The sequence below is a fragment of the Chiloscyllium punctatum genome, chromosome 17 (genome assembly GCF_047496795.1).
Source record: "Chiloscyllium punctatum isolate Juve2018m chromosome 17, sChiPun1.3, whole genome shotgun sequence".
Taxonomy (NCBI): Eukaryota; Metazoa; Chordata; class Chondrichthyes; order Orectolobiformes; family Hemiscylliidae; genus Chiloscyllium; species Chiloscyllium punctatum.
In genome coordinates this window covers 49,585,661-49,610,645 of record NC_092755.1, presented here as the reverse complement: position 1 = coordinate 49,610,645, position 24,985 = coordinate 49,585,661, and the positions used below count along the sequence as shown (strand labels likewise).

General features: G+C 49.1%; 12 non-coding genes across 12 annotated transcripts; all 12 read right to left on the bottom strand.

The window, feature by feature from the left end:
• Window positions 1-185: 185 nt before the first annotated feature.
• trnal-caa (transfer RNA leucine (anticodon CAA)) lies at window positions 186-305 on the bottom strand. The gene is made up of 2 exons: window positions 268-305; window positions 186-231 (listed from the first exon to the last, which is right to left on the bottom strand). It is a non-coding gene; the product is annotated as a tRNA-Leu (tRNA).
• Window positions 306-2,122: 1,817 nt separating this feature from the next.
• Window positions 2,123-2,242, bottom strand: trnal-caa (transfer RNA leucine (anticodon CAA)). Its single transcript has 2 exons — window positions 2,205-2,242; window positions 2,123-2,168 (listed from the first exon to the last, which is right to left on the bottom strand). It is a non-coding gene; the product is annotated as a tRNA-Leu (tRNA).
• A 1,817-nt stretch (window positions 2,243-4,059) lies between these two features.
• trnal-caa (transfer RNA leucine (anticodon CAA)) lies at window positions 4,060-4,179 on the bottom strand. The gene is made up of 2 exons: window positions 4,142-4,179; window positions 4,060-4,105 (listed from the first exon to the last, which is right to left on the bottom strand). It is a non-coding gene; the product is annotated as a tRNA-Leu (tRNA).
• A 1,813-nt stretch (window positions 4,180-5,992) lies between these two features.
• Window positions 5,993-6,112, bottom strand: trnal-caa (transfer RNA leucine (anticodon CAA)). Its single transcript has 2 exons — window positions 6,075-6,112; window positions 5,993-6,038 (listed from the first exon to the last, which is right to left on the bottom strand). It is a non-coding gene; the product is annotated as a tRNA-Leu (tRNA).
• A 1,793-nt stretch (window positions 6,113-7,905) lies between these two features.
• trnal-caa (transfer RNA leucine (anticodon CAA)) lies at window positions 7,906-8,025 on the bottom strand. Its single transcript has 2 exons — window positions 7,988-8,025; window positions 7,906-7,951 (listed from the first exon to the last, which is right to left on the bottom strand). It is a non-coding gene; the product is annotated as a tRNA-Leu (tRNA).
• A 1,819-nt stretch (window positions 8,026-9,844) lies between these two features.
• Window positions 9,845-9,964, bottom strand: trnal-caa (transfer RNA leucine (anticodon CAA)). Its single transcript has 2 exons — window positions 9,927-9,964; window positions 9,845-9,890 (listed from the first exon to the last, which is right to left on the bottom strand). It is a non-coding gene; the product is annotated as a tRNA-Leu (tRNA).
• Window positions 9,965-13,697: 3,733 nt separating this feature from the next.
• Window positions 13,698-13,817, bottom strand: trnal-caa (transfer RNA leucine (anticodon CAA)). The gene is made up of 2 exons: window positions 13,780-13,817; window positions 13,698-13,743 (listed from the first exon to the last, which is right to left on the bottom strand). It is a non-coding gene; the product is annotated as a tRNA-Leu (tRNA).
• Window positions 13,818-15,568: 1,751 nt separating this feature from the next.
• On the bottom strand, window positions 15,569-15,688 carry trnal-caa (transfer RNA leucine (anticodon CAA)). The gene is made up of 2 exons: window positions 15,651-15,688; window positions 15,569-15,614 (listed from the first exon to the last, which is right to left on the bottom strand). It is a non-coding gene; the product is annotated as a tRNA-Leu (tRNA).
• Window positions 15,689-17,473: 1,785 nt separating this feature from the next.
• trnal-caa (transfer RNA leucine (anticodon CAA)) lies at window positions 17,474-17,593 on the bottom strand. Its single transcript has 2 exons — window positions 17,556-17,593; window positions 17,474-17,519 (listed from the first exon to the last, which is right to left on the bottom strand). It is a non-coding gene; the product is annotated as a tRNA-Leu (tRNA).
• A 1,785-nt stretch (window positions 17,594-19,378) lies between these two features.
• Window positions 19,379-19,498, bottom strand: trnal-caa (transfer RNA leucine (anticodon CAA)). The gene is made up of 2 exons: window positions 19,461-19,498; window positions 19,379-19,424 (listed from the first exon to the last, which is right to left on the bottom strand). It is a non-coding gene; the product is annotated as a tRNA-Leu (tRNA).
• A 1,740-nt stretch (window positions 19,499-21,238) lies between these two features.
• trnal-caa (transfer RNA leucine (anticodon CAA)) lies at window positions 21,239-21,358 on the bottom strand. Its single transcript has 2 exons — window positions 21,321-21,358; window positions 21,239-21,284 (listed from the first exon to the last, which is right to left on the bottom strand). It is a non-coding gene; the product is annotated as a tRNA-Leu (tRNA).
• A 1,805-nt stretch (window positions 21,359-23,163) lies between these two features.
• Window positions 23,164-23,283, bottom strand: trnal-caa (transfer RNA leucine (anticodon CAA)). Its single transcript has 2 exons — window positions 23,246-23,283; window positions 23,164-23,209 (listed from the first exon to the last, which is right to left on the bottom strand). It is a non-coding gene; the product is annotated as a tRNA-Leu (tRNA).
• Between the last annotated feature and the right edge of the window lie 1,702 nt (window positions 23,284-24,985).

Sequence of the window (24,985 nt, the reverse complement as noted above, 5' to 3'; positions counted from 1 at the left end):
TGAGTAAGATCATCCGGTGGGCACTTGCGGCTGAAGATTGTTGTAAAAGCCTCAGCCTTATCTTTGAAAGTGACAGGTTGGACTCTTCCATCTTTGTGAAGGGGGAGCGACTCCTCTCCAAGAAGCTGTGAAATGTGGGGGCAGTGTGTGGGTGTGGGAAGGTTTGTTTGGGGAAAAGGGAAGAATGTCAGGAGTGGGATTTGAACCCACGCCCCTAGAAAGGGACCAGAATTCACAAGCCCAGATGCAGAGCAAGGACTAACACTCCTTGAGTCTGGCGCCTTAGACCACTCGGCCATCCTGACAAGCTGCTGCAGATGCCTTTCCAGATGTCTTTCTCACTCTGTACAATTAGTCACCTTGCTCTTGTGCAGACACAAAATGCAATTCCGCATTTCTGCAGCTCCCTTGCATTCACACTCAGCAACAATCCCTCATACACAGTCTCACTCTCGCACACACACACTCTCTCTCACATGCACACGCACACACACTCTCTATCTGTCTCTCACACACACACTCTCTCTCTCACATGCACGCACAAACACACTCTCTCCCTCTCATACACACAAATTCTCCCTTTCTCTGTCTCTCTCACACACACACTCTCACTCACACACACACACTTCTCCCTCTTACACACACACAGACACACGCACTCTCTCACACACACACTATCTCACACACACACTCTTTCTCACACACACCAACAAATTCTTCCTCTCTCTCTCTCAGACACACGCAAACACACTCTTGCAGACATACACATACAAATTCTCTCTCTCTCACACGCACCCACTCTCACTCACACACACACATACACGCACATACACACACACATTCTCTCTCTCTCGCACACACATTCTCTCTCTCTCAAACACACTCTCTCTCACACACACACATTCTTTCACTCTCTCACACACAAAGACACATGCACACTCTCTCTTACACACACACACGCACACTCTGTCTCTCTCACACACATACACACTCTGTCTCTCTCAAACACACCTACAAATTCTCCCTCTCTGTTTCTCACACACACACATGCCCACACACTCATATACACACTCACACCCTCTCTCTCTCAAACACACATATACACATACATACTCTCACTCACACACACACAGACAGACGCAAACACACACTCTCAGACACATACTCACACACATTCTCTCACTCTCACACACACAAACACACACACGTACACGCTGCCTCTCTTGCGCTCACACACACACATGCACTCTCTCTCACACACACACACGCTAACATACACACTCTCTCTCCTTCACACAAACACACACTCTCTCTCTCACACACACGCCCACAGGCACACACAATCTCACACACACACACCTCTCTCTCTCACACACACACACACTCTCTCTCACACGCACACAAACACATGCTAACACACACAGGCTCTCTCCTTCACACACACACACAAACACACACACACTCACAGGCACACACACAATCTTTATCTCTCACACACACACACACACACAATCTCTCTCTCTCTCGCACACACACACACAAACACAATCAGGTCAGGAGCTGAGTGACCCTGGGGGAAGCCAACCTGGGTGTCACTGAGCAGGTGCTGCTTGATAGCCCTGTTGCTGAGCCCTTCCATCACTTTACCGAGGATTGGGAACAGATGGATGGGAGAGGAATTGGCTGAGTTGGATTTGTCCTGCTTTTTATGTCCAGGACATACCTGGATAATTTCCCACATGGCCAGGTCGATCCCAGTGTTGTAACTGTCCTGGGAGAACTTGGCTGGAGGAAGGGCATGTTGTGGAGTAGCAGCCTTCAGGATCAGTGCCAGAGCACAGAGCCTTTGCAGTGTCCAGTGTCTCTTGATCTGACACGGAGTGAATGGAATTGTTGGAAGAATGGTGTCTGTGATGGTGGGGAGCACAGGGGGAGACTGAGTAAGATCATCCGGTGGGCACTTGCGGCTGAAGATTGTTGTAAAAGCCTCAGCCTTATCTTTGAAAGTGACAGGTTGGACTCTTCCATCTTTGTGAAGGGGGAGCGACTCCTCTCCAAGAAGCTGTGAAATGTGGGGGCAGTGTGTGGGTGTGGGAAGGTTTGTTTGGGGAAAAGGGAAGAATGTCAGGAGTGGGATTTGAACCCACGCCCCTAGAAAGGGACCAGAATTCACAAGCCCAGATGCAGAGCAAGGACTAACACTCCTTGAGTCTGGCGCCTTAGACCACTCGGCCATCCTGACAAGCTGCTGCAGATGCCTTTCCAGATGTCTTTCTCACTCTGTACAATTAGTCACCTTGCTCTTGTGCAGACACAAAATGCAATTCCGCATTTCTGCAGCTCCCTTGCATTCACACTCAGCAACAATCCCTCATACACAGTCTCACTCTCGCACACACACACTCTCTCTCACATGCACACGCACACACACTCTCTATCTGTCTCTCACACACACACTCTCTCTCTCACATGCACGCACAAACACACTCTCTCCCTCTCATACACACAAATTCTCCCTTTCTCTGTCTCTCTCACACACACACTCTCACTCACACACACACACTTCTCCCTCTTACACACACACAGACACACGCACTCTCTCACACACACACTATCTCACACACACACTCTTTCTCACACACACCAACAAATTCTTCCTCTCTCTCTCTCAGACACACGCAAACACACTCTTGCAGACATACACATACAAATTCTCTCTCTCTCACACGCACCCACTCTCACTCACACACACACATACACGCACATACACACACACATTCTCTCTCTCTCGCACACACATTCTCTCTCTCTCAAACACACTCTCTCTCACACACACACATTCTTTCACTCTCTCACACACAAAGACACATGCACACTCTCTCTTACACACACACACACACACTCTGTCTCTCTCACACACATACACACTCTGTCTCTCTCAAACACACCTACAAATTCTCCCTCTCTGTTTCTCACACACACACATGCCCACACACTCATATACACACTCACACCCTCTCTCTCTCAAACACACATATACACATACATACTCTCTCTCACACACACACAGACAGACACAAACACACACTCTCAGACACATACTCACACACATTCTCTCACTCTCACACACAAAAACACACACACGTACACGCTGCCTCTCTTGCGCTCACACACACACATGCACTCTCTCTCACACACACACACGCTAACATACACACTCTCTCTCCTTCACACAAACACACACTCTCTCTCTCACACACACGCCCACAGGCACACACAATCTCACACACACACACCTCTCTCTCTCACACACACACACACTCTCTCTCACACGCACACAAACACATGCTAACACACACACGCTCTCTCCTTCACACACACACACAAACACACACACACTCACAGGCACACACACAATCTTTATCTCTCACACACACACACACACACAATCTCTCTCTCTCTCGCACACACACACACAAACACAATCAGGTCAGGAGCTGAGTGACCCTGGGGGAAGCCAACCTGGGTGTCACTGAGCAGGTGCTGCTTGATAGCCCTGTTGGTGAGCCCTTCCATCACTTTACCGAGGATTGGGAACAGATGGATGGGAGAGGAATTGGCTGAGTTGGATTTGTCCTGCTTTTTATGTCCAGGACATACCTGGATAATTTCCCACATGGCCAGGTCGATCCCAGTGTTGTAACTGTCCTGGGAGAACTTGGCTGGAGGAAGGGCATGTTGTGGAGTAGCAGCCTTCAGGATCAGTGCCAGAGCACAGAGCCTTTGCAGTGTCCAGTGTCTCTTGATCTGACACGGAGTGAATGGAATTGTTGGAAGAATGGTGTCTGTGATGGTGGGGAGCACAGGGGGAGACTGAGTAAGATCATCCGGTGGGCACTTGCGGCTGAAGATTGTTGTAAAAGCCTCAGCCTTATCTTTGAAAGTGACAGGTTGGACTCTTCCATCTTTGTGAAGGGGGAGCGACTCCTCTCCAAGAAGCTGTGAAATGTGGGGGCAGTGTGTGGGTGTGGGAAGGTTTGTTTGGGGAAAAGGGAAGAATGTCAGGAGTGGGATTTGAACCCACGCCCCTAGAAAGGGACCAGAATTCACAAGCCCAGATGCAGAGCAAGGACTAACACTCCTTGAGTCTGGCGCCTTAGACCACTCGGCCATCCTGACAAGCTGCTGCAGATGCCTTTCCAGATGTCTTTCTCACTCTGTACAATTAGTCACCTTGCTCTTGTGCAGACACAAAATGCAATTCCGCATTTCTGCAGCTCCCTTGCATTCACACTCAGCAACAATCCCTCATACACAGTCTCACTCTCGCACACACACACTCTCTCTCACATGCACACGCACACACACTCTCTATCTGTCTCTCACACACACACTCTCTCTCTCACATGCACGCACAAACACACTCTCTCCCTCTCATACACACAAATTCTCCCTTTCTCTGTCTCTCTCACACACACACTCTCACTCACACACACACACTTCTCCCTCTTACACACACACAGACACACGCACTCTCTCACACACACACTATCTCACACACACACTCTTTCTCACACACACCAACAAATTCTTCCTCTCTCTCTCTCAGACACACGCAAACACACTCTTGCAGACATACACATACAAATTCTCTCTCTCTCACACGCACCCACTCTCACTCACACACACACATACACGCACATACACACACACATTCTCTCTCTCTCGCACACACATTCTCTCTCTCTCAAACACACTCTCTCTCACACACACACATTCTTTCACTCTCTCACACACAAAGACACATGCACACTCTCTCTTACACACACACACGCACACTCTGTCTCTCTCACACACATACACACTCTGTCTCTCTCAAACACACCTACAAATTCTCCCTCTCTGTTTCTCACACACACACATGCCCACACACTCATATACACACTCACACCCTCTCTCTCTCAAACACACATATACACATACATACTCTCACTCACACACACACAGACAGACGCAAACACACACTCTCAGACACATACTCACACACATTCTCTCACTCTCACACACACAAACACACACACGTACACGCTGCCTCTCTTGCGCTCACACACACACATGCACTCTCTCTCACACACACACACGCTAACATACACACTCTCTCTCCTTCACACAAACACACACTCTCTCTCTCACACACACGCCCACAGGCACACACAATCTCACACACACACACCTCTCTCTCTCACACACACACACACTCTCTCTCACACGCACACAAACACATGCTAACACACACACGCTCTCTCCTTCACACACACACACAAACACACACACACTCACAGGCACACACACAATCTTTATCTCTCACACACACACACACACACAATCTCTCTCTCTCACACACACACACAAACACAATCAGGTCAGGAGCTGAGTGACCCTGGGGGAAGCCAAACTGGGTGTCACTGAGCAGGTGCTGCTTGATAGCACTGTTGGTGAGCCCTTCCATCACTTTACCGAGGATTGGGAACAGATGGATGGGAGAGGAATTGGCTGAGTTGGATTTGTCCTGCTTTTTATGTCCAGGACATACCTGGATAATTTCCCACATGGCCAGGTCGATCCCAGTGTTGTCACTGTCCTGGTAGAACTTGGCTGGAGGAAGGGCATGTTGTGGAGCAGCAGCCTTCAGGAGCAGTGCCAGAGCACAGAGCCTTTGCAGTGTCCAGTGTCTCTTGATCTGACACGGAGTGAATGGAATTGTTGGAAGAATGGTGTCTGTGATGGTGGGGAGCACAGGGGGAGACTGAGTAAGATCATCCGGTGGGCACTTGCGGCTGAAGATTGTTGTAAAAGCCTCAGCCTTATCTTTGATAGTGACAGGTTGGACTCTTCCATCTTTGTGAAGGGGGAGCGACTCCTCTCCAAGAAGCTGTGAAATGTGGGGGCAGTGTGTGGGTGTGGGAAGGTTTGTTTGGGGAAAAGGGAAGAATGTCAGGAGTGGGATTTGAACCCACGCCCCTAGAAAGGGACCAGAATTCACAAGCCCAGATGCAGAGCAAGGACTAACACTCCTTGAGTCTGGCGCCTTAGACCACTCGGCCATCCTGACAAGCTGCTGCAGATGCCTTTCCAGATGTCTTTCTCACTCTGTACAATTAGTCACCTTGCTCTTGTGCAGACACAAAATGCAATTCCGCATTTCTGCAGCTCCCTTGCATTCACACTCAGCAACAATCCCTCATACACAGTCTCACTCTCGCACACACACACTCTCTCTCACATGCACACGCACACACACTCTCTATCTGTCTCTCACACACACACTCTCTCTCTCACATGCACGCACAAACACACTCTCTCCCTCTCATACACACAAATTCTCCCTTTCTCTGTCTCTCTCACACACACACTCTCACTCACACACACACACTTCTCCCTCTTACACACACACAGACACACGCACTCTCTCACACACACACTATCTCACACACACACTCTTTCTCACACACACCAACAAATTCTTCCTCTCTCTCTCTCAGACACACGCAAACACACTCTTGCAGACATACACATACAAATTCTCTCTCACTCACACACACACATACACGCACATACACACACACATTCTCTCTCTCTCGCACACACATTCTCTCTCTCAAACACACTCTCTCTCACACACACACATTCTTTCACTCTCTCACACACAAAGACACATGCACACTCTCTCTTACACACACACACGCACACTCTGTCTCTCTCACACACATACACACTCTGTCTCTCTCAAACACACCTACAAATTCTCCCTCTCTGTTTCTCACACACACACATGCCCACACACTCATATACACACTCACACCCTCTCTCTCTCAAACACACATATACACATACATACTCTCACTCACACACACACAGACAGACACAAACACACACTCTCAGACACATACTCACACACATTCTCTCACTCTCACACACACAAACACACACACGTACACGCTGCCTCTCTTGCGCTCACACACACACATGCACTCTCTCTCACACACACACACGCTAACATACACACTCTCTCTCCTTCACACAAACACACACTCTCTCTCTCACACACACGCCCACAGGCACACACAATCTCACACACACACACCTCTCTCTCTCACACACACACACACTCTCTCTCACACGCACACAAACACATGCTAACACACACACGCTCTCTCCTTCACACACACACACAAACACACACACACTCACAGGCACACACACAATCTTTATCTCTCACACACACACACACACACACAATCTCTCTCTCTCACACACACACACAAACACAATCAGGTCAGGAGCTGAGTGACCCTGGGGGAAGCCAAACTGGGTGTCACTGAGCAGGTGCTGCTTGATAGCACTGTTGGTGAGCCCTTCCATCACTTTACCGAGGATTGGGAACAGATGGATGGGAGAGGAATTGGCTGAGTTGGATTTGTCCTGCTTTTTATGTCCAGGACATACCTGGATAATTTCCCACATGGCCAGGTCGATCCCAGTGTTGTCACTGTCCTGGTAGAACTTGGCTGGAGGAAGGGCATGTTGTGAAGCAGCAGCCTTCAGGAGCAGTGCCAGAGCACAGAGCCTTTGCAGTGTCCAGTGTCTCTTGATCTGACACGGAGTGAATGGAATTGTTGGAAGAATGGTGTCTGTGATGGTGGGGAGCACAGGGGGAGACTGAGTAAGATCATCCGGTGGGCACTTGCGGCTGAAGATTGTTGTAAAAGCCTCAGCCTTATCTTTGAAAGTGACAGGTTGGACTCTTCCATCTTTGTGAAGGGGGAGCGACTCCTCTCCAAGAAGCTGTGAAATGTGGGGGCAGTGTGTGGGTGTGGGAAGGTTTGTTTGGGGAAAAGGGAAGAATGTCAGGAGTGGGATTTGAACCCACGCCCCTAGAAAGGGACCAGAATTCACAAGCCCAGATGCAGAGCAAGGACTAACACTCCTTGAGTCTGGCGCCTTAGACCACTCGGCCATCCTGACAAGCTGCTGCAGATGCCTTTCCAGATGTCTTTCTCACTCTGTACAATTAGTCACCTTGCTCTTGTGCAGACACAAAATGCAATTCCGCATTTCTGCAGCTCCCTTGCATTCACACTCAGCAACAATCCCTCATACACAGTCTCACTCTCGCACACACACACTCTCTCTCACATGCACACGCACACACACTCTCTATCTGTCTCTCACACACACACTCTCTCTCTCACATGCACGCACAAACACACTCTCTCCCTCTCATACACACAAATTCTCCCTTTCTCTGTCTCTCTCACACACACACTCTCACTCACACACACACACTTCTCCCTCTTACACACACACAGACACACGCACTCTCTCACACACACACTATCTCACACACACACTCTTTCTCACACACACCAACAAATTCTTCCTCTCTCTCTCTCAGACACACGCAAACACACTCTTGCAGACATACACATACAAATTCTCTCTCTCTCACACGCACCCACTCTCACTCACACACACACATACACGCACATACACACACACATTCTCTCTCTCTCGCACACACATTCTCTCTCTCTCAAACACACTCTCTCTCACACACACACATTCTTTCACTCTCTCACACACAAAGACACATGCACACTCTCTCTTACACACACACACACACACTCTGTCTCTCTCACACACATACACACTCTGTCTCTCTCAAACACACCTACAAATTCTCCCTCTCTGTTTCTCACACACACACATGCCCACACACTCATATACACACTCACACCCTCTCTCTCTCAAACACACATATACACATACATACTCTCTCTCACACACACACAGACAGACACAAACACACACTCTCAGACACATACTCACACACATTCTCTCACTCTCACACACAAAAACACACACACGTACACGCTGCCTCTCTTGCGCTCACACACACACATTCACTCTCTCTCACACACACACACGCTAACATACACACTCTCTCTCCTTCACACAAACACACACTCTCTCTCTCACACACACGCCCACAGGCACACACAATCTCACACACACACACCTCTCTCTCTCACACACACACACACTCTCTCTCACACGCACACAAACACATGCTAACACACACACGCTCTCTCCTTCACACACACACACAAACACACACACACTCACAGGCACACACACAATCTTTATCTCTCACACACACACACACACACACAATCTCTCTCTCTCTCGCACACACACACACAAACACAATCAGGTCAGGAGCTGAGTGACCCTGGGGGAAGCCAACCTGGGTGTCACTGAGCAGGTGCTGCTTGATAGCCCTGTTGGTGAGCCCTTCCATCACTTTACCGAGGATTGGGAACAGATGGATGGGAGAGGAATTGGCTGAGTTGGATTTGTCCTGCTTTTTATGTCCAGGACATACCTGGATAATTTCCCACATGGCCAGGTCGATCCCAGTGTTGTAACTGTCCTGGGAGAACTTGGCTGGAGGAAGGGCATGTTGTGGAGTAGCAGCCTTCAGGATCAGTGCCAGAGCACAGAGCCTTTGCAGTGTCCAGTGTCTCTTGATCTGACACGGAGTGAATGGAATTGTTGGAAGAATGGTGTCTGTGATGGTGGGGAGCACAGGGGGAGACTGAGTAAGATCATCCGGTGGGCACTTGCGGCTGAAGATTGTTGTAAAAGCCTCAGCCTTATCTTTGAAAGTGACAGGTTGGACTCTTCCATCTTTGTGAAGGGGGAGCGACTCCTCTCCAAGAAGCTGTGAAATGTGGGGGCAGTGTGTGGGTGTGGGAAGGTTTGTTTGGGGAAAAGGGAAGAATGTCAGGAGTGGGATTTGAACCCACGCCCCTAGAAAGGGACCAGAATTCACAAGCCCAGATGCAGAGCAAGGACTAACACTCCTTGAGTCTGGCGCCTTAGACCACTCGGCCATCCTGACAAGCTGCTGCAGATGCCTTTCCAGATGTCTTTCTCACTCTGTACAATTAGTCACCTTGCTCTTGTGCAGACACAAAATGCAATTCCGCATTTCTGCAGCTCCCTTGCATTCACACTCAGCAACAATCCCTCATACACAGTCTCACTCTCGCACACACACACTCTCTCTCACATGCACACGCACACACACTCTCTATCTGTCTCTCACACACACACTCTCTCTCTCACATGCACGCACAAACACACTCTCTCCCTCTCATACACACAAATTCTCCCTTTCTCTGTCTCTCTCACACACACACTCTCACTCACACACACACACTTCTCCCTCTTACACACACACAGACACACGCACTCTCTCACACACACACTATCTCACACACACACTCTTTCTCACACACACCAACAAATTCTTCCTCTCTCTCTCTCAGACACACGCAAACACACTCTTGCAGACATACACATACAAATTCTCTCTCTCTCACACGCACCCACTCTCACTCACACACACACATACACGCACATACACACACACATTCTCTCTCTCTCGCACACACATTCTCTCTCTCTCAAACACACTCTCTCTCACACACACACATTCTTTCACTCTCTCACACACAAAGACACATGCACACTCTCTCTTACACACACACACGCACACTCTGTCTCTCTCACACACATACACACTCTGTCTCTCTCAAACACACCTACAAATTCTCCCTCTCTGTTTCTCACACACACACATGCCCACACACTCATATACACACTCACACCCTCTCTCTCTCAAACACACATATACACATACATACTCTCACTCACACACACACAGACAGACGCAAACACACACTCTCAGACACATACTCACACACATTCTCTCACTCTCACACACACAAACACACACACGTACACGCTGCCTCTCTTGCGCTCACACACACACATGCACTCTCTCTCACACACACACACGCTAACATACACACTCTCTCTCCTTCACACAAACACACACTCTCTCTCTCACACACACGCCCACAGGCACACACAATCTCACACACACACACCTCTCTCTCTCACACACACACCACACACACACACTCTCTCTCACACGCACACAAACACATGCTAACACACACACGCTCTCTCCTTCACACACACACACAAACACACACACACTCACAGGCACACACACAATCTTTATCTCTCACACACACACACACACACACAATCTCTCTCTCTCTCACACACACACACACAAACACAATCAGGTCAGGAGCTGAGTGACCCTGGGGGAAGCCAAACTGGGTGTCACTGAGCAGGTGCTGCTTGATAGCCCTGTTGGTGAGCCCTTCCATCACTTTACCGAGGATTGGGAACAGATGGATGGGAGAGGAATTGGCTGAGTTGGATTTGTCCTGCTTTTTATGTCCAGGACATACCTGGATAATTTCCCACATGGCCAGGTCGATCCCAGTGTTGTAACTGTCCTGGGAGAACTTGGCTGGAGGAAGGGCATGTTGTGGAGCAGCAGCCTTCAGGAGCAGTGCCAGAGCACAGAGCCTTTGCAGTGTCCAGTGTCTCTTGATCTGACACGGAGTGAATGGAATTGTTGGAAGAATGGTGTCTGTGATGGTGGGGAGCACAGGGGGAGACTGAGTAAGATCATCCGGTGGGCACTTGCGGCTGAAGATTGTTGTAAAAGCCTCAGCCTTATCTTTGAAAGTGACAGGTTGGACTCTTCCATCTTTGTGAAGGGGGAGCGACTCCTCTCCAAGAAGCTGTGAAATGTGGGGGCAGTGTGTGGGTGTGGGAAGGTTTGTTTGGGGAAAAGGGAAGAATGTCAGGAGTGGGATTTGAACCCCCGCCCCTAGAAAGGGACCAGAATTCACAAGCCCAGATGCAGAGCAAGGACTAACACTCCTTGAGTCTGGCGCCTTAGACCACTCTGCCATCCGGACAAGCTGCTGCAGATGCCTTTCCAGATGTCTTTCTCACTCTGTACAATTAGTCACCTTGCTCTTGTGCAGACACAAAATGCAATTCCGCATTTCTGCAGCTCCCTTGCATTCACACTCAGCAACAATCCCTCATACACAGTCTCACTCTCGCACACACACACTCTCTCTCACATGCACACGCACACACACTCTCTATCTGTCTCTCACACACACACTCTCTCTCTCACATGCACACACAAACACACTCTCTCCCTCTCATACACACAAATTCTCCCTTTCTCTGTCTCTCTCACACACACACTCTCACTCACACACACACACTTCTCCCTCTTACACACACACAGACACACGCACTCTCTCACACACACACTATCTCACACACACACTCTTTCTCACACACACCAACAAATTCTTCCTCTCTCTCTCTCAGACACACGCAAACACACTCTTGCAGACATACACATACAAATTCTCTCTCTCTCACACGCACCCACTCTCACTCACACACACACATACACGCACATACACACACACATTCTCTCTCTCTCGCACACACATTCTCTCTCTCTCAAACACACTCTCTCTCACACACACACATTCTTTCACTCTCTCACACACAAAGACACATGCACACTCTCTCTTACACACACACACGCACACTCTGTCTCTCTCACACACATACACACTCTGTCTCTCTCAAACACACCTACAAATTCTCCCTCTCTGTTTCTCACACACACACATGCCCACACACTCATATACACACTCACACCCTCTCTCTCTCAAACACACATATACACATACATACTCTCACTCACACACACACAGACAGACACAAACACACACTCTCAGACACATACTCACACACATTCTCTCACTCTCACACACACAAACACACACACGTACACGCTGCCTCTCTTGCGCTCACACACACACATGCACTCTCTCTCACACACACACACGCTAACATACACACTCTCTCTCCTTCACACAAACACACACTCTCTCTCTCACACACACGCCCACAGGCACACACAATCTCACACACACACACCTCTCTCTCTCACACACACACAAACACATGCTAACACACACACGCTCTCTCCTTCACACACACACACAAACACACACACACTCACAGGCACACACACAATCTTTATCTCTCACACACACACACAATCTCTCTCTCTCATACACACACACAAACACAATCAGGTCAGGAGCTGAGTGACCCTGGGGGAAGCCAAACTGGGTGTCACTGAGCAGGTGCTGCTTGATAGCACTGTTGGTGAGCCCTTCCATCACTTTACCGAGGATTGGGAACAGATGGATGGGAGAGGAATTGGCTGAGTTGGATTTGTCCTGCTTTTTATGTCCAGGACATACCTGGATAATTTCCCACATGGCCAGGTCGATCCCAGTGTTGTCACTGTCCTGGGAGAACTTGGCTGGAGGAAGGGCATGTTGTGGAGCAGCAGCCTTCAGGAGCAGTGCCAGAGCACAGAGCCTTTGCAGTGTCCAGTGTCTCTTGATCTGACACGGAGTGAATGGAATTGTTGGAAGAATGGTGTCTGTGATGGTGGGGAGCACAGGGGGAGACTGAGTAAGATCATCCGGTGGGCACTTGCGGCTGAAGATTGTTGTAAAAGCCTCAGCCTTATCTTTGATAGTGACAGGTTGGACTCTTCCATCTTTGTGAAGGGGGAGCGACTCCTCTCCAAGAAGCTGTGAAATGTGGGGGCAGTGTGTGGGTGTGGGAAGGTTTGTTTGGGGAAAAGGGAAGAATGTCAGGAGTGGGATTTGAACCCACGCCCCTAAAAAGGGACCAGAATTCACAAGCCCAGATGCAGAGAAAGGACTAACACTCCTTGAGTCTGGCACCTTAGACCACTCGGCCATCCTGACAAGCTGCTGCAAATGTCCTTCCAGATGTCTTTCTCACTCTGTACAATTAGTCACCTTGCTCTTGTGCAGACACAAAATGCAATTCCGCATTTCTGCAGCTCCCTTGCATTCACACTCAGCAACAATCCCTCATACACAGTCTCACTCTCGCACACACACACTCTCTCTCACATGCACACGCACACACACTCTCTATCTGTCTCTCACACACACACTCTCTCTCTCACATGCACGCACAAACACACTCTCTCCCTCTCATACACACAAATTCTCCCTTTCTCTGTCTCTCTCACACACACACTCTCACTCACACACACACACTTCTCCCTCTTACACACACACAGACACACGCACTCTCTCACACACACACTATCTCACACACACACTCTTTCTCACACACACCAACAAATTCTTCCTCTCTCTCTCTCAGACACACGCAAACACACTCTTGCAGACATACACATACAAATTCTCTCTCTCTCACACGCACCCACTCTCACTCACACACACACATACACGCACATACACACACACATTCTCTCTCTCTCGCACACACATTCTATCTCTCTCAAACACACTCTCTATCACACACACACATTCTTTCACTCTCTCACACACAAAGACACATGCACACTCTCTCTTACACACACACACGCACACTCTGTCTCTCTCACACACATACACACTCTGTCTCTCTCAAACACACCTACAAATTCTCCCTCTCTGTTTCTCACACACACACATGACCACACACTCATATACACACTCACACCCTCTCTCTCTCAAACACATATACACATACATACTCTCTCTCACACACACTCTCACTCACACACACACAGGCAGACACAAACACACACTCTCAGACACATACTCACACACATTCTCTCACTCTCACACACACAAACACACACACGTACACGCTGCCTCTCTTGCGCTCACACACACACATGCACTCTCTCTCACACACACACACGCTAACATACACACTCTCTCTCCTTCACACAAACACACACTCTCCCTCTCACACACACGCCCACAGGCACACACAATCTCACACCTCTCTCTCTCACACACACACACAAACACACACACACTCACAGGCACACACACAATCTTTATCTCTCACACACACACACACACAATCTCTCTCTCTCACACACACACACAAACACAATCAGGTCAGGAGCTGAGTGACCCTGGGGGAAGCCAAACTGGGTGTCACTGAGCAGGTGCTGCTTGATAGCACTGTTGGTGAGCCCTTCCATCACTTTACCGAGGATTGGGAACAGATGGATGGGAGAGGAATTGGCTGAGTTGGATTTGTCCTGCTTTTTATGTCCAGGACATACCTGGATAATTTCCCACATGGCCAGGTCGATTCCAGTGTTGTCACTGTCCTGGTAGAACTTGGCTGGAGGAAGGGCATGTTGTGGAGCAGCAGCCTTCAGGAGCAGTGCCAGAGCACAGAGCCTTTGCAGTGTCCAGTGTCTCTTGATCTGAGACGGAGTGAATGGAATTGTTGGAAGAATGGTGTCTGTGATGGTGGGGAGCACAGGGGGAGACTGAGTAAGATCATCCGGTGGGCACTTGCGGCTGAAGATTGTTGTAAAAGCCTCAGCCTTATCTTTGAAAGTGACAGGTTGGACTCTTCCATCTTTGTGAAGGGGGAGCGACTCCTCTCCAAGAAGCTGTGAAATGTGGGGGCAGTGTGTGGGTGTGGGAAGGTTTGTTTGGGGAAAAGGGAAGAATGTCAGGAGTGGGATTTGAACCCACGCCCCTAGAAAGGGACCAGAATTCACAAGCCCAGATGCAGAGCAAGGACTAACACTCCTTGAGTCTGGCGCCTTAGACCACTCGGCCATCCTGACAAGCTGCTGCAGATGCCTTTCCAGATGTCTTTCTCACTCTGTACAATTAGTCACCTTGCTCTTGTGCAGACACAAAATGCAATTCCGCATTTCTGCAGCTCCCTTGCATTCACACTCAGCAACAATCCCTCATACACAGTCTCACTCTCGCACACACACACTCTCTCTCACATGCACACGCACACACACTCTCTATCTGTCTCTCACACACACACTCTCTCTCTCACATGCACGCACAAACACACTCTCTCCCTCTCATACACACAAATTCTCCCTTTCTCTGTCTCTCTCACACACACACTCTCACTCACACACACACACTTCTCCCTCTTACACACACACAGACACACGCACTCTCTCACACACACACTATCTCACACACACACTCTTTCTCACACACACCAACAAATTCTTCCTCTCTCTCTCTCAGACACACGCAAACACACTCTTGCAGACATACACATACAAATTCTCTCTCTCTCACACGCACCCACTCTCACTCACACACACACATACACGCACATACACACACACATTCTCTCTCTCTCGCACACACATTCTCTCTCTCTCAAACACACTCTCTCTCACACACACACATTCTTTCACTCTCTCACACACAAAGACACATGCACACTCTCTCTTACACACACACACGCACACTCTGTCTCTCTCACACACATACACACTCTGTCTCTCTCAAACACACCTACAAATTCTCCCTCTCTGTTTCTCACACACACACATGCCCACACACTCATATACACACTCACACCCTCTCTCTCTCAAACACACATATACACATACATACTCTCACTCACACACACACAGACAGACACAAACACACACTCTCAGACACATACTCACACACATTCTCTCACTCTCACACACACAAACACACACACGTACACGCTGCCTCTCTTGCGCTCACACACACACATGCACTCTCTCTCACACACACACACGCTAACATACACACTCTCTCTCCTTCACACAAACACACACTCTCTCTCTCACACACACGCCCACAGGCACACACAATCTCACACACACACACCTCTCTCTCTCACACACACACAAACACATGCTAACACACACACGCTCTCTCCTTCACACACACACACAAACACACACACACTCACAGGCACACACACAATCTTTATCTCTCACACACACACACAATCTCTCTCTCTCATACACACACACAAACACAATCAGGTCAGGAGCTGAGTGACCCTGGGGGAAGCCAAACTGGGTGTCACTGAGCAGGTGCTGCTTGATAGCACTGTTGGTGAGCCCTTCCATCACTTTACCGAGGATTGGGAACAGATGGATGGGAGAGGAATTGGCTGAGTTGGATTTGTCCTGCTTTTTATGTCCAGGACATACCTGGATAATTTCCCACATGGCCAGGTCGATCCCAGTGTTGTAACTGTCCTGGGAGAACTTGGCTGGAGGAAGGGCATGTTGTGGAGCAGCAGCCTTCAGGAGCAGTGCCAGAGCACAGAGCCTTTGCAGTGTCCAGTGTCTCTTGATCTGAGACGGAGTGAATGGAATTGTTGGAAGAATGGTGTCTGTGATGGTGGGGAGCACAGGGGGAGACTGAGTAAGATCATCCGGTGGGCACTTGCGGCTGAAGATTGTTGTAAAAGCCTCAGCCTTATCTTTGATAGTGACAGGTTGGACTCTTCCATCTTTGTGAAGGGGGAGCGACTCCTCTCCAAGAAGCTGTGAAATGTGGGGGCAGTGTGTGGGTGTGGGAAGGTTTGTTTGGGGAAAAGGGAAGAATGTCAGGAGTGGGATTTGAACCCACGCCCCTAGAAAGGGACCAGAATTCACAAGCCCAGATGCAGAACAAGGACTAACACTCCTTGAGTCTGGCGCCTTAGACCACTCGGCCATCCTGACAAGCTGCTGCAGATGCCTTTCCAGATGTCTTTCTCACTCTGTACAATTAGTCACCTTGCTCTTGTGCAGACACAAAATGCAATTCCGCATTTCTGCAGCTCCCTTGCATTCACACTCAGCAACAATCCCTCATACACAGTCTCACTCTCGCACACACACACTCTCTCTCACATGCACACGCACACACACTCTCTATCTGTCTCTCACACACACACTCTCTCTCTCACATGCACGCACAAACACACTCTCTCCCTCTCATACACACAAATTCTCCCTTTCTCTGTCTCTCTCACACACACACTCTCACTCACACACACACACTTCTCCCTCTTACACACACACAGACACACGCACTCTCTCACACACACACTATCTCACACACACACTCTTTCTCACACACACCAACAAATTCTTCCTCTCTCTCTCTCAGACACACGCAAACACACTCTTGCAGACATACACATACAAATTCTCTCTCTCTCACACGCACCCACTCTCACTCACACACACACATACACGCACATACACACACACATTCTCTCTCTCTCGCACACACATTCTCTCTCTCTCAAACACACTCTCTCTCACACACACACATTCTTTCACTCTCTCACACACAAAGACACATGCACACTCTCTCTTACACACACACACGCACACTCTGTCTCTCTCACACACATACACACTCTGTCTCTCTCAAACACACCTACAAATTCTCCCTCTCTGTTTCTCACACACACACATGCCCACACACTCATATACACACTCACACCCTCTCTCTCTCAAACACACATATACACATACATACTCTCACTCACACACACACAGACAGACACAAACACACACTCTCAGACACATACTCACACACATTCTCTCACTCTCACACACACAAACACACACACGTACACGCTGCCTCTCTTGCGCTCACACACACACATGCACTCTCTCTCACACACACACACGCTAACATACACACTCTCTCTCCTTCACACAAACACACACTCTCTCTCTCACACACACGCCCACAGGCACACACAATCTCACACACACACACCTCTCTCTCTCACACACACACAAACACATGCTAACACACACACGCTCTCTCCTTCACACACACACACAAACACACACACACTCACAGGCACACACACAATCTTTATCTCTCACACACACACACAATCTCTCTCTCTCATACACACACACAAACACAATCAGGTCAGGAGCTGAGTGACCCTGGGGGAAGCCAAACTGGGTGTCACTGAGCAGGTGCTGCTTGATAGCACTGTTGGTGAGCCCTTCCATCACTTTACCGAGGATTGGGAACAGATGGATGGGAGAGGAATTGGCTGAGTTGGATTTGTCCTGCTTTTTATGTCCAGGACATACCTGGATAATTTCCCACATGGCCAGGTCGATTCCAGTGTTGTCACTGTCCTGGGAGAACTTGGCTGGAGGAAGGGCATGTTGTGGAGCAGCAGCCTTCAGGAGCAGTGCCAGAGCACAGAGCCTTTGCAGTGTCCAGTGTCTCTTGATCTGAGACGGAGTGAATGGAATTGTTGGAAGAATGGTGTCTGTGATGGTGGGGAGCACAGGGGGAGACTGAGTAAGATCATCCGGTGGGCACTTGCGGCTGAAGATTGTTGTAAAAGCCTCAGCCTTATCTTTGATAGTGACAGGTTGGACTCTTCCATCTTTGTGAAGGGGGAGCGACTCCTCTCCAAGAAGCTGTGAAATGTGGGGGCAGTGTGTGGGTGTGGGAAGGTTTGTTTGGGGAAAAGGGAAGAATGTCAGGAGTGGGATTTGAACCCACGCCCCTAGAAAGGGACCAGAATTCACAAGCCCAGATGCAGAACAAGGACTAACACTCCTTGAGTCTGGCGCCTTAGACCACTCGGCCATCCTGACAAGCTGCTGCAGATGCCTTTCCAGATGTCCTTCTCACTCTGTACAATTAGTCACCTTGCTCTTGTGCAGACACAAAATGCAATTCCGCATTTCTGCAGCTCCCTTGCATTCACACTCAGCAACAATCCCTCATACACAGTCTCACTCTCGCACACACACACTCTCTCTCACATGCACACGCACACACACTCTCTATCTGTCTCTCACACACACACTCTCTCTCTCACATGCACGCACAAACACACTCTCTCCCTCTCATACACACAAATTCTCCCTTTCTCTGTCTCTCTCACACACACACTATCTCACACACACACTCTTTCTCACACACACCAACAAATTCTTCCTCTCTCTCTCTCAGACACACGCAAACACACTCTTGCAGACATACACATACAAATTCTCTCTCTCACACACGCACCCACTCTCACTCACACACACACATACACGCACATACACACACACATTCTCTCTCTCTCGCACACACATTCTCTCTCTCTCAAACACACTCTCTATCACACACACACATTCTTTCACTCTCTCACACACAAACACACATGCACACTCTCTCTTCCACACACACACGCACACTCTGTCTCTCTCACACACATACACACTCTGTCTCTCTCAAACACACCTACAAATTCTCCCTCTCTGTTTCTCACACACACACATGCCCACACACTCATATACACACTCACACCCTCTCTCTCTCAAACACACATATACACATACATACTCTCACTCACACACACACAGACAGACACAAACACACACTCTCAGACACATACTCACACACATTCTCTCACTCTCACACACACAAACACACACACGTACACGCTGCCTCTCTTGCGCTCACACACACACATGCACTCTCTCTCACACAAACACACGCTAACATACACACTCTCTCTCCTTCACACAAACACACACTCTCTCTCTCACACACACGCCCACAGGCACACACAATCTCACACACACACACCTCTCTCTCTCACACACACACACACTCTCTCTCACACGCACACAAACACATGCTAACACACACACGCTCTCTCCTTCACACACACACACAAACACACACACACTCACAGGCACACACAATCTCTCTTTATCTCTCTGACACACACACACACAATCTCTCTCTCTCACACACACAAACACAATCATGTCAGGAGCTGAGTGACCCTGGGGGAACCCAAACTGGGAGTCACTGAGCAGGTGCTGCTTGATAGCACTGTTGGTGAGCCCTTCCATCACTTTACCGAGGATTGGGAACAGATGGATGGGAGAGGAATTGGCTGAGTTGGATTTGTCCTGCTTTTTATGTCCAGGACATACCTGGATAATTTCCCACATGGCCAGGTCGATCCCAGTGTTGTCACTGTCCTGGGAGAACTTGGCTGGAGGAAGGGCATGTTGTGGAGCAGCAGCCTTCAGGAGCAGTGCCAGAGCACAGAGCCTTTGCAGTGTCCAGTGTCTCTGGATCTGACACGGAGTGAATGGAATTGTTGGAAGAATGGTGTCTGTGATGGTGGGGAGCACAGGGGGAGACTGAGTAAGATCATCCGGTGGGCACTTGCGGCTGAAGATTTTTGTAAAAGCCTCAGCCTTATCTTTGATAGTGACAGGTTGGACTCTTCCATCTTTGTGAAGGGGGAGCGACTCCTCTCCAAGAAGCTGTGAAATGTGGGGGCAGTGTGTGGGTGTGGGAAGGTTTGTTTGGGGAAAAGGGAAGAATGTCAGGAGTGGGATTTGAACCCACGCCCCTAGAAAGGGACCAGAATTCACAAGCCCAGATGCAGAGCAAGGACTAACACTCCTTGAGTCTGGCACCTTAGACCACTCGGCCATCCTGACAAGCTGCTGCAGATGCCTTTCCAGATGTCTTTCTCACTCTGTACAATTAGTCACCTTGATCTTGTGCAGACACAAAATGCAATTCCGCATTTCTGCAGCTCCCTTGCATTCACACTCAGCAACAATCCCTCATTCACAGTCTCACTCTCGCACACACACTCTCTCTCACATGCACACGCACACACACTCTCTATCTGTCTCTCACACACACACTCTCTCTCTCACATGCACGCACAAACACACTCTCTCCCTCTCATACACACAAATTCTCCCTTTCTCTGTCTCTCTCACACACACACTCTCACTCACACACACACACTTCTCCCTCTTACACACACACAGACACACGCACTCTCTCACACACACACTATCTCACACACACACTCTTTCTCACACACACCAACAAATTCTTCCTCTCTCTCTCTCAGACACACGCAAACACACTCTTGCAGACATACACATACAAATTCTCTCTCTCTCACACGCACCCACTCTCACTCACACACACACATACACGCACATACACACACACATTCTCTCTCTCTCGCACACACATTCTCTCTCTCTCAAACACACTCTCTCTCACACACACACATTCTTTCACTCTCTCACACACAAAGACACATGCACACTCTCTCTTACACACACACACGCACACTCTGTCTCTCTCACACACATACACACTCTGTCTCTCTCAAACACACCTACAAATTCTCCCTCTCTGTTTCTCACACACACACATGCCCACACACTCATATACACACTCACACCCTCTCTCTCTCAAACACACATATACACATACATACTCTCTCTCACACACACACAGACAGACACAAACACACACTCTCAGACACATACTCACACACATTCTCTCACTCTCACACACACAAACACACACACGTACACGCTGCCTCTCTTGCGCTCACACACACACATGCACTCTCTCTCACACACACACACGCTAACATACACACTCTCTCTCCTTCACACAAACACACACTCTCTCTCTCACACACACGCCCACAGGCACACACAATCTCACACACACACACCTCTCTCTCTCACACACACACACACTCTCTCTCACACGCACACAAACACATGCTAACACACACACGCTCTCTCCTTCACACACACACACAAACACACACACACTCACAGGCACACACACAATCTTTATCTCTCACACACACACACAATCTCTCTCTCTCACACACACACACAAACACAATCAGGTCAGGAGCTGAGTGACCCTGGGGGAAGCCAAACTGGGTGTCACTGAGCAGGTGCTGCTTGATAGCACTGTTGGTGAGCCCTTCCATCACTTTACCGAGGATTGGGAACAGATGGATGGGAGAGGAATTGGCTGAGTTGGATTTGTCCTGCTTTTTATGTCCAGGACATACCTGGATAATTTCCCACATGGCCAGGTCGATCCCAGTGTTGTCACTGTCCTGGTAGAACTTGGCTGGAGGAAGGGCATGTTGTGAAGCAGCAGCCTTCAGGAGCAGTGCCAGAGCACAGAGCCTTTGCAGTGTCCAGTGTCTCTTGATCTGACACGGAGTGAATGGAATTGTTGGAAGAATGGTGTCTGTGATGGTGGGGAGCACAGGGGGAGACTGAGTAAGATCATCCGGTGGGCACTTGCGGCTGAAGATTGTTGTAAAAGCCTCAGCCTTATCTTTGATAGTGACAGGTTGGACTCTTCCATCTTTGTGAAGGGGGAGCGACTCCTCTCCAAGAAGCTGTGAAATGTGGGGGCAGTGTGTGGGTGTGGGAAGGTTTGTTTGGGGAAAAGGGAAGAATGTCAGGAGTGGGATTTGAACCCACGCCCCTAGAAAGGGACCAGAATTCACAAGCCCAGATGCAGAGCAAAGACTAACACTCCTTGAGTCTGGCGCCTTAGACCACTCGGCCATCCTGACAAGCTGCTGCAGATGCCTTTCCAGATGTCTTTCTCACTCTGTACAATTAGTCACCTTGCTCTTGTGCAGACACAAAATGCAATTCCGCATTTCTGCAGCTCCCTTGCATTCACACTCAGCAACAATCCCTCATTCACAGTCTCACTCTCGCACACACACTCTCTCTCACATGCACACGCACACACACTCTCTATCTGTCTCTCACACACACACTCTCTCTCTCACATGCACGCACAAACACACTCTCTCCCTCTCATACACACAAATTCTCCCTTTCTCTGTCTCTCTCACACACACACTCTCACTCACACACACACACTTCTCCCTCTTACACACACACAGACACACGCACTCTCTCACACACACACTATCTCACACACACACTCTTTCTCACACACACCAACAAATTCTTCCTCTCTCTCTCTCAGACACACGCAAACACACTCTTGCAGACATACACATACAAATTCTCTCTCTCTCACACGCACCCACTCTCACTCACACACACACATACACGCACATACACACACACATTCTCTCTCTCTCGCACACACATTCTCTCTCTCTCAAACACACTCTCTATCACACACACACATTCTTTCACTCTCTCACACACAAACACACATGCACACTCTCTCTTACACACACACACGCACACTCTGTCTCTCTCACACACATACACACTCTGTCTCTCTCAAACACACCTACAAATTCTCCCTCTCTGTTTCTCACACACACACATGCCCACACACTCATATACACACTCACACCCTCTCTCTCTCAAACACACATATACACATACATACTCTCACTCACACACACACAGACAGACACAAACACACACTCTCAGACACATACTCACACACATTCTCTCACTCTCACACACACAAACACACACACGTACACGCTGCCTCTCTTGCGCTCACACACACACATGCACTCTCTCTCACACACACACACGCTAACATACACACTCTCTCTCCTTCACACAAACACACACTCTCTCTCTCACACACACGCCCACAGGCACACACAATCTCACACACACACACCTCTCTCTCTCACACACACACACACTCTCTCTCACACGCACACAAACACATGCTAACACACACACGCTCTCTCCTTCACACACACACACAAACACACACACACTCACAGGCACACACACAATCTTTATCTCTCACACACACACACAATCTCTCTCTCTCACACACACACACAAACACAATCAGGTCAGGAGCTGAGTGACCCTGGGGGAAGCCAAACTGGGTGTCACTGAGCAGGTGCTGCTTGATAGCACTGTTGGTGAGCCCTTCCATCACTTTACCGAGGATTGGGAACAGATGGATGGGAGAGGAATTGGCTGAGTTGGATTTGTCCTGCTTTTTATGTCCAGGACATACCTGGATAATTTCCCACATGGCCAGGTCGATCCCAGTGTTGTCACTGTCCTGGTAGAACTTGGCTGGAGGAAGGGCATGTTGTGAAGCAGCAGCCTTCAGGAGCAGTGCCAGAGCACAGAGCCTTTGCAGTGTCCAGTGTCTCTTGATCTGACACGGAGTGAATGGAATTGTTGGAAGAATGGTGTCTGTGATGGTGGGGAGCACAGGGGGAGACTGAGTAAGATCATCCGGTGGGCACTTGCGGCTGAAGATTGTTGTAAAAGCCTCAGCCTTATCTTTGATAGTGACAGGTTGGA